The sequence below is a fragment of the Tasmannia lanceolata genome, unplaced genomic scaffold (assembly GCF_043159265.1).
Source record: "Tasmannia lanceolata isolate RefF3 unplaced genomic scaffold, GAP_Taslan_0.1 ptg000029l, whole genome shotgun sequence".
Classification (NCBI taxonomy): domain Eukaryota; kingdom Viridiplantae; phylum Streptophyta; class Magnoliopsida; order Canellales; family Winteraceae; genus Tasmannia; species Tasmannia lanceolata.
The window spans coordinates 6,277,406-6,287,194 of record NW_027518706.1 but is presented as its reverse complement, the minus strand read 5'-3'; the positions used below and the strand labels follow the sequence as shown (position 1 = coordinate 6,287,194).

At 35.5% G+C, this 9,789-nt stretch overlaps 1 long non-coding RNA gene across 1 annotated transcript; it reads left to right on the top strand.

Moving 5' to 3' along the window:
- The first annotated feature begins 6,296 nt into the window (after window positions 1-6,296).
- Window positions 6,297-9,186, top strand: LOC143859321 (uncharacterized). Its single transcript, XR_013239229.1, has 2 exons — window positions 6,297-6,742; window positions 8,603-9,186. It is a non-coding gene; the product is annotated as an uncharacterized LOC143859321 (long non-coding RNA).
- The last annotated feature ends 603 nt before the right edge of the window (window positions 9,187-9,789 follow it).

Genomic DNA, 9,789 nt, shown 5'->3' with positions numbered 1-9,789 from the left:
AAAGATCCAAAACCTACCGGGCCAAAGGCTTGGCGCGAGCAAAATTAATATAATCTAAAGACCTAATAATCGAGAGAACAAATGATTTTCAAAAAGAAAGAGGATGTAATGTGTCATAATTGTCAACTAATGGATTCTCACGAATGAGAAATTTTTTGGACTGGCATTAAGAGTCCAAAAATTTCATTGAAAGTTGTGCCTTTCGTGGACACCCTTGAAGGGAAAAAAAAACCAAATCGTAGACTTTGAAATTTGGAGTCCAAGTTCCATAACATGAGTTACACGATCAAGAGCAAAATTACTCTAGTCAAGAAAAAAAAAGAGTTTTGGGAGGGAGATATGTAAATTCTACTGTTCTTAATAGTATGTAGGGAATTTAGTTTGAATAACTTCATGTAAAAGAAAAAGTCAAGAAAAAAAAAAAACAAACGTTAGATAAAATGAAATTGGAAGTAAATGCATCAATCTTTTTAAAAAAAAAGTAAATGCATCAATCATTTCTTTCCATATTTACATTGTGATATCTTAATATGAGCCATAATTCCTTGGGAGGGGAAATTCCATCCAAGCTCACAAATACTAAAAGACAAGAAACATGAATGTCTTGTATCAAAACATGGTTGTGTTGAAATCATTTCCCTAGATAAAATGTAGTTGTTAGTAAATGCATCATCTTCACTTTTATTGCACTCCAGTTTCATCACCTTTTGATTCAAATGTAAAACTATATCTTAACACTAGTAGGTCTATTTCTCAATTAAAGTATGCTAGTGTCATAGGTAGTTTAATGTATGCTATGACATGCACTAGACCTGATATTGCATTCTCAGTAGACTAAGTAGGTTTACTAGTAATCCTAGTTATATACATTGGAATGCTATAAATAGGATACTGAACTATCTAAAAGGCACTATAGACTATGGGTTGAACTATAGTGGGTATCCTCTGGCATTACAATGATATACAGATGCCATTTGGTTAACTTAGCATGATGATCATTCATCAACGAGTGGATGGATATTCACTCTTGGTGATGGAGCTCTCTCCTGGGCTTCTAAGAAGCAGACTTGCATAACTACTTCCACTATGGAAGCAGAGTTTATTGAATTGGCCTCTTGTTGTAAAGAGGTGGAGTGGCTAATAAATTTGCTGTTAGAAATTCCTATTTAGCCTATACATATGCCATCGATATATGTGTATTGTGATAGTCAGCCTAAACCTATGCTATCAATATATGTGCATTGTGATAGTCAGCCTAAACCTATGCTATCAATATATGTGCATTGTGATAGTCAGGCCACACTATCAAGGGACATATAACCATGTGTACAATGAAAAGTCCAGGCATGTTAGACTTACGCAGAGTGTTATCAGACAGTTACTGATGGAGTAGTAACTATAGATTATGTGAGATCAAGCCTGAACTTGGCTGATCCATTAACAAAAGATTTTGCAAGAGATATGGTGTTTAAGACATCAATAGGGATGGGTCTAAAGCCAGTAATATATGACTACCAATGATGGAAACTCGACTCAACGCTTGAAGAGACATAAAGTCTTGAGTTCAATGAGCCCAAATACATCATATGGAGTGGTTGCAAGCACTATATAAATAACATCCCAAGGTAAAGTGCTTGGTACTTGTAATGAGTAACGGAGTAGGTTGAGTAGTGGGCTCTTAATAGGCTTATAACAAAATTGTTAGGGTGCTGTAGTTACAGGGGCACTCTTAAGCCTACCTATGTGAGTGTGGAGGTGGTGCCGCCTTCTATGAGACTTGGCTAGTCTCTAGAGCATCATGAAACCGAGATACAAACACAATGCCAGTTCACGTGTTGGCTGATTAGAATCACCTGAGGAAATGAATTTCTTATGTGTGAAACGTATCTAGTTGGCTATATAGAATCGCTAGTTTAAAGACACGTGTACAATGCCGTTCTTGTCAACTTTGATATGTTCTCAGTAAGTGAAGGTTCAAATCGTAAGATACCTTTAATGATGCATGAGAGTTCCAAGTATAATGAGATAATACCTTTGATTTTGAAAATGGTGGGGGATTGTTAGTGTAATTTTCAAAACAAAGTGGATTTTTAAAGTATTTTGTAGACAAAGTGCTTTTGTTTTGCAAAAGTGTGTCTTTTTGAAAAGAGAGAAAAATAGCTTTTGAAAGATAGTCCCACATCGGATTAGAAAAATGTTGGAGAAGGGTTTAAATAGCTTTTCCCACTTCTCTCTTTTGTTTTAATACACTATGGGCTTTAGCCATTGGGTGGACCCGCGGGACAGAAAAGACACCAGTAGCTCTATAAAAAGAGCAGAAACATACCATTGCAAAGGGAATTCGAAATACACTTGCAGGACTTGAAATTTGATAAATTCAAAAGCCACAAACTCTCTTCGAAAGCCTTTCAAATTGTTGTTTACGATTTTTCTTCCAGAAACAAAATCTAGTTTACTGTTTTCCGCAAAAACAGTAACTAGGGTGTCAAATACTTGTTTATTCTAAAGGTGATTCTTGGGCTTGTTTCTGCTTAGTGCAAAGCGTCAACAAACATATCGGTGTAGACATCGGGCTTCATTGTATCTTGGAGGCAAATTCGTGGTACCCCTTGCACACTTACTGGTGGGGGCAAATATTGTCTTAAGAAAAGCGACATCGCACCTTGAAGCATCCATCTCTATTATTCTATTTCCCGCCATCTCCACAGCATTATTTCCAACAATTTCTTACGTGTTTTCTTTACTTGTTCTCCTCTGATACAAATCTGGCAAATCCAAGCAACAATGAACAAAGAATGCGAAGAGAATATAGGTTCAACCCACACAGGTACACCATAAAGATGTTTACACTATGCTAATGGACGGAGTTCAAATATGAATTGTGGTAGGAGTTTACAGTATGTGTGGCATGAGTTCACAGAATAAGTTGATATTGATAATAATTCCTGAGAATTTTGTTTTTGAAAATCTTATTTTATAAATACTTTGATATGGGGAATAAGCCATCAAAATAATTAGGTCTATCTATTTGTTTTGGGTATGAGTGGAATTTGAATTAAAAATATTTTAAGGCCAAGGGAGAGATTGTTAGTTGTGAGACCTTTAAAATCTCTTCATTCCTATTGGCTGTTGTTGTTTGATATTATCTTTAATTTCTTATCATTTTATCTTATCCCACTTGATAAGAGCGAACAACAAATAAAGAAATTTTGTTCGTATCTTCATTTTACATGTCTAATGAGAGAGATTTGGAGTGAACCTAAATTATAAACGGAGGATCATCCCTTGGCATTGTCATTGTGATTTCTTACTATCAGCCCATTGGATTTTCCATTTTGGCCAAGGTGTATGACCTTCCTCAAGGTGAGTTTTAATTTTATTTATTTATTTATCTTTTATATTATTTTAAATTCAATATGTTTATCATATTCGCATGTGGAGAGAGAGAGAGAGAGAGAGAGAGAGATTAGGTCCTTTTTGGATTGCAAAAAAAAAAAAAAAAGTTTAGAGGAAATTTTTTCTTAGGCAAATTTTTTCTTCAGGAAATATTTTGGAGAGGAATTAGGAGTCAAGAAATGTATTTGTAGGTGTGGCTTTCGTGGACCCCCTCAAGGGGGGGAAAAACCAAATCGTAGACTTGGAAATTAGGAGGCCAAATTCTACATAGGACAAAGACGATGCTCAACAAGGCCAAATTCTACATAGGCCAAATCAGGAGGCCAAATTCTACATAGGCCAAATTCACTTGAAAGAAATTTTAGAATGGAATTATGATAACAAAAATTTCTTTGTTAGGTGAGCCTTTTGTGGACCACTTCGAAGGGAAAAAAAATCAAATAGTAGACTTGGAAATTAGGAGTCCAAATTCCACAAGATCAAAATTACTCAGCAGAAGAAAGACAGATAAAATTAAATTAGCAGTAAATGCACCATCATTTCTTTCTATATAAAGGTCTAGTGAGATGAAATAAAATTGGGAGACAAGAAAAAATCTTGTATTTGCTCAGCAGAAGAAGAGCTTAATTGAGGATGGAGCTTCCAGGTATGAGTCTTAGTGTGCTTTGGTCATTTATCTTCTCTGTAAATCTCTTCCTTTCCATGAATGTAGCACATTCGAATTCTGCAACCTTCACCACCCTACTAGGAAACGAAACTGATCGAATGGCTCTGCTCTCCTTCGAGGATGGTATAATGAGTGATCCTCTTGGAGCCTTATCATGATGGAACCATATTCTCCATTTCTGCCAGTGGAATGGAGTCACGTGCGGTCAGAGGCATCAAAGGGTCACTGTATTGAACCTTAGTGGGCAGAACTTGGTGGGTTCTCTATCTCCTGCCATATCCAACCTCACCTTCCTCAGGGAAATCCACCTCCAAGAAAACAACTTCAATGGCCAAATATCTCAAGATATCGGCTGTCTAATTAGACTGCAACATCTTAATACAAGCCATAATTCCTTTGGAGGAGAAATTCCAGCCAATCTAACCAACTGTAAGAACCTCCGAGTCATCCATTTGGGTAACAATGAGTTGGTAGGGAAAATCCCCGTCCAACTTAGCACTCTACCGAAGCTATCCTGGTTGTTTCTTGTTCATAATAATCTTACAGGGAGCATTCCACCTCAACTAGGGAACGTTTCATCTCTCATCTATCTCGATTTAAATGAAAATAGTTTGGTGGGACACATCCCAGATGACCTGGCCCGAATTAATAACTTGAAATTGATCATCCTTTCTTCAAATTTATTATCCGGTACGGTTCCTTCCTCTTTTTATAATAATCTCTCGTTTCTTGTGGCCTTTGAGGTGACAAATAACCAGTTACACGGAACCCTTCCACCCAACATAGGATTCTCTCTTCCTAATCTCCAATATCTACTTTTAGGAGGCAATCAATTTACCGGTCACATTCCAATTTCATTATCCAATGTTTCAAGTCTTGAATGGCTTGGAATGGGTGATAACCAGTTTAGCGGACCCGTGCCTAAAAATATTGGATGGGCAAAGAATCTACTCAGATGTGACTTGAGCTATAATTACCTAGGCCTTGGTAGAGCTGACGACTTGAAATTTATCGCTTCTTTGACCAACTGTAGTAACCTAAATATGTTGTTCATACAAAGAAATCATTTTTTTGGCCTATTTCCCAATTCCTTAGCCAATCTCTCAACTCACCTTTATTGGTTGGCAATAGGAGAAAACCAAATTTCTGGCAACATCCCTAATCAGATCGGGAATCTCATCAACTTACAAAATTTGGGTATATATGATACCTTCATCACGGGTTCTATACCCACTTCAATTGGGAGGCTCCAGAACTTACAAGAACTCTACTTGGGAAATAACAGTTTGTCTGGGAAAATCCCATACAATATTGGAAATATTACTCAATTGACCCACCTCGATTTAATATATAACAACCTGCAAGGAAGCATGCCTCTATCTCTTGCAAATTGTACAAAACTTTTAAGGTTGTGCCTTTCTCGAAATAACCTTACAGGTACGATACCAGAACAAATTATTGGCCTTTCTTCGCTATCAATGGAACTCTCTTTGTCTCAAAATTTTTTGACGGGCTCACTCCCATCAGAAGTGGGTAACTTGAAAATTCTAGAGATATTGGATGTTTCTCAGAACAAATTGTCAGGTGAAATCCCAAGCACTCTTGCAGATTATAAGAGCATGCGACAACTTTATATGCATGGTAACACCTTCCGAGGAGATGTTTCGTCAGTTTTTACTACATTAACATCCATTGAATTCCTTGATCTTTCATACAATAACTTCTCAGGGAAGATTCCAAAATATCTAGAGGGGTTTAAGTTTCTACAGTATCTAAACTTGTCTTTCAATAATTTTGAGGGTGAAGTACCAAAACGAGGGGTCTTTGGAAATGCTAGTGCAATTTCAGTCATGGGAAATGATAATCTTTGTGGTGGTATCCCAGAATTAAAGTTGCCTGCATGCCCAGTGCTAGCTAATGACAGACGAGGAAAAGCCCATGTTTCTAGAGTAATCATCCTAGTAGTAAGTGCAGTTGTATGTTTGATTTTCTTATTGTGTGTCCCTGCTTCTCTTTACTGGATAAGAAAGTCAAGGAAGAAACCATCTTCCCTATCTTCTATGGAGGGCCGGCATTTAAGGGTTTCTTATGCAGAGCTCCTTAAAGCAACAGATGGGTTCTCTTCAGCCAATTTGATAGGCACGGGAAGTTATGGATCAGTGTATAAGGGAATCCTCAGTCACATTGAAAATGTTGTTGCTGTCAAAGTACTCAACCTTCACTTAATGGGAGCTTCAAAGAGTTTCATAGCTGAATACAACGCATTGAGAAAGATTCGTCATCGAAATCTTGTGAAGATTTTAACTTCTTGTTCAAGCATCGATTTTGGAGGTAATGATTTCAAAGCTCTCGTACTTGAGTTCATGCCAAATGGGAGTCTAGAGAAGTGGTTGCATTCAAAATTAGATGGGCAACATCAATTAGGAAGTTTAAACTTCATTAAGAGATTAAACATAGCAATTGACATAGCTTCTGCGCTGGATTATCTTCACCATCATTGCCATACACCGATTGTTCATTGTGATCTAAAGCCAAGCAACATTTTTTTGGATGAAGACATGAATGCTCATGTGGGTGATTTTGAGTTAGCCAAGTTTTATCCAAGAATCATTCAGAGCTCATCTGAAGATCTTAGCAGCACAACTGGATTAAAGGGAACTATTGGGTACATTGCTCCAGGTAATAATTTTATCAATTTTTGTCATCTAGTCTATTCTCAATGAGTTTTATAAAATATTTCTCACTTATTAGGTACATAATTTAGTGCAACAAAAGCTAAATTAGCAACTTGAACAAAAAAAAATTACTTGATAGCATTTTTATATTTATTGATAGAGTATATAGGAATGTTATTTTACATCAAGTGGTCTCTTACATGTCACCCGAATACCTTTTTAGTACATATGACCATGAGTTCTTTATGCAAAATAGTTGTGTAGAACAATGTGAGTCTTCCTCATAATGAAAACATGGTCATGAGAATAATTGAAGCCTTTTGGTAATTATCTTGAATTCCTTTTGCCAATTATCCAAAATTTAAGGTGTTTGATAAATATAAGTCAAGGAGGTTTCTAATAATTCCAAATAATAAATACGAGACTTTTGGATTAATGTTGTGACTGAAATAGTGTTTCCCTTGAAAAGGAAAGTAAAATGATGCCATTTCCCATTTCGAGACAGGTTTGGTTGGCGTGCACTATTCATTCTACTTTTTGATGGATTTTTCAACAGTTGCCTTTTAACTTGCCTCTCCCAAGAAAGGTTTTAAATTTCGACCGGAATCCAGCTTTCGGTCGAAAATGAAATCGAAATTGGTTGAAATCGAAACATAACAAAATTTCAATCGAAATTCCATTTTCCATAAAATTTCAGGCCGAAATTTAAGGGATATATCCAAAAAAATCCTTTATTTATTTATTATTTAATTTTATCCAGAAATTTCAGCCGAAATTACCGAAATTTAGTCGAAATTTCGGCGGAAATTTAGTCGAAATTTCGGCGGAAATTTCGGTAATTTCGACAAAATTTTCTACGGGATAAGATATTACCTAAATGGATTCCGATAGATTTCCAACGAAATTTCACGCATTCCGAACCGAAATTTAAAACCTTGCTCCCAAGTCAACATGAAAGTGAAATTAAAGATTTGACATTTACAACTATTTTGTTTGTACTTAGAAAATGACATCATTTCACTTGCCTTCTACTTCTACTTACTTTTTGCCTTATAAGTAGTATGAAGTTTAATTTGATCCACTTTTGTAGTGCTTTTGCATGTGTAATCACTGATACTTTGTTGGTTTCAGATGAAGGAATCATGTTGAGAAATTACAATGGTCCAAAATTGACTAGTGGTTTTGAGTAATACATAGTGGAATGCTATTCATAACTTACATGACTTGATTGGCCAAAACCCATGTTATATGGATTCTTCTAAATGGGTGAAGTATCCGTGTGGGACACGTACGTCTTTAAGACAGTTCTAGATCTCTTTTATCTCTTTTCTGATTTTTTTTGGATGCTACTGCCACAACTATATAATTATCACACATTTTGAATTTTACCCTTCCTATTAGTAATTTTCTTAAAAAAGAAATAAAACATTATATCTGCTTAACTTATTACAATTTAAGTATGTTATTGGTTAAAATAATATTATTATGTAAAAAATTAAAATTTGACAATTGATTAAAATATTTTGAGAATCTACGAACCATTCTTTCTGAGTTTTACTGAATTCGAGACTATATCCATGTCAGATTCTGACATTTGTACCTATACTAATGCAACATATGACATAACTTCTATATTTTCTTCATAGTGCTAAATCGTTTCTTATGTGTTTCTCTAAAAATTCTTGACTCTTTCCATGCAACTTAGGTTTCTAAATGTGGAGAGATCATTCAATTATCTATCATCTCTTTGATAAAATTTCCACCTTTTAATTCAAAATCAAACCTCATATTTATTTTTAGTTTCTAACCGGTATCTTATATCCTTTATTAAATCAAAAATTGTAAAATATATGTGGAATTGTAGAATATGGGGCAGGTGGTCATGTGTCCACAGCCGGAGATGTGTATAGCTATGGGATTCTTTTATTGGAGATATTCACTGGAAAGCGCCCCACAGATGACATGTTTAAGGATGGCCTAAGTCTTCACAAATTTGTCTAGATGTCTTTGCCTGATCGAGTGATGGAGATTCTAGATCCATTAATACTTTTAGAAGATGCTGAAGAAAGAGCTACAAATATTGCTGAGAATTACAATGATAAGATACGTCGTTTGCAGGAGTGTTTGGTATCTTTAGTGAGGATTGGAGTGGTGTGTTCTGTAGAATCTCCGAGAGAACGAATGGAGATGGTAGACGTTGTAAAGGAAATGTGTTCTATTAGAAACATATATCTTGGTGCTGGGATCCACAGAGAATGATGAAATTCGCTGCTATATCCGCTTTTGTTTCCCATTGGACTAAGATTACTATCTTACATGTAGTTTCTTCTATGTGTTTGGAAGTTAATGTTATATTATATGTGATTTGGTTAGTGGTGCCACTTGCAGGTAGTGCTTTTTTCTCATATCTATATTTTATCCAACTATTAATACAAAATTATTATCAAATCATGAGTGTGAAGGTTTCCATTACAATACATTGATCATTCCATCATGAATTACAAATAAAATTAAAAAGATTCTTTTGATCATATGGGAGATTTATGGAAGATGATTACTAGGCCATGAATTAAATCAAGGTAGCTTTGAAGAACCATGTTGGAAATTAAAGATAGGTTTGTTGAAGAAGGCTTTATTCTTCATTCTCCCTTTTTCTCCTTTCATTTGAATTTGTATGTGATGAATGTGTTTCTTCACATTCAGTCTTGGAAAAACCCTCTCTCCAAGTTTGTGTGGAGTGAGATAGGCCTATTTTGATGAGAAACACCCTCTCCTTTATTTTCTACTTTTTATTCTCCTTTGAATCTTTTAGGTTTTGTTTTCCATTCTCTTTGATTTTTCCTTCCTTTAGGTGACCCCCTGATTTTTTCCGTTATTGAACTCATCATGCACAAACCAATTAATCCTGAGGAATACAGGGCGATTTATATTACTCCGCGATGCGTAATATAAAACCAGTTTTAGGACGAATAAAGCCTAGAACTATTGTCCTAAAAGATCGGTGAAGAATACCCTATTTTAGGAAGGGTGATTGATAAAGCACCACCTTCT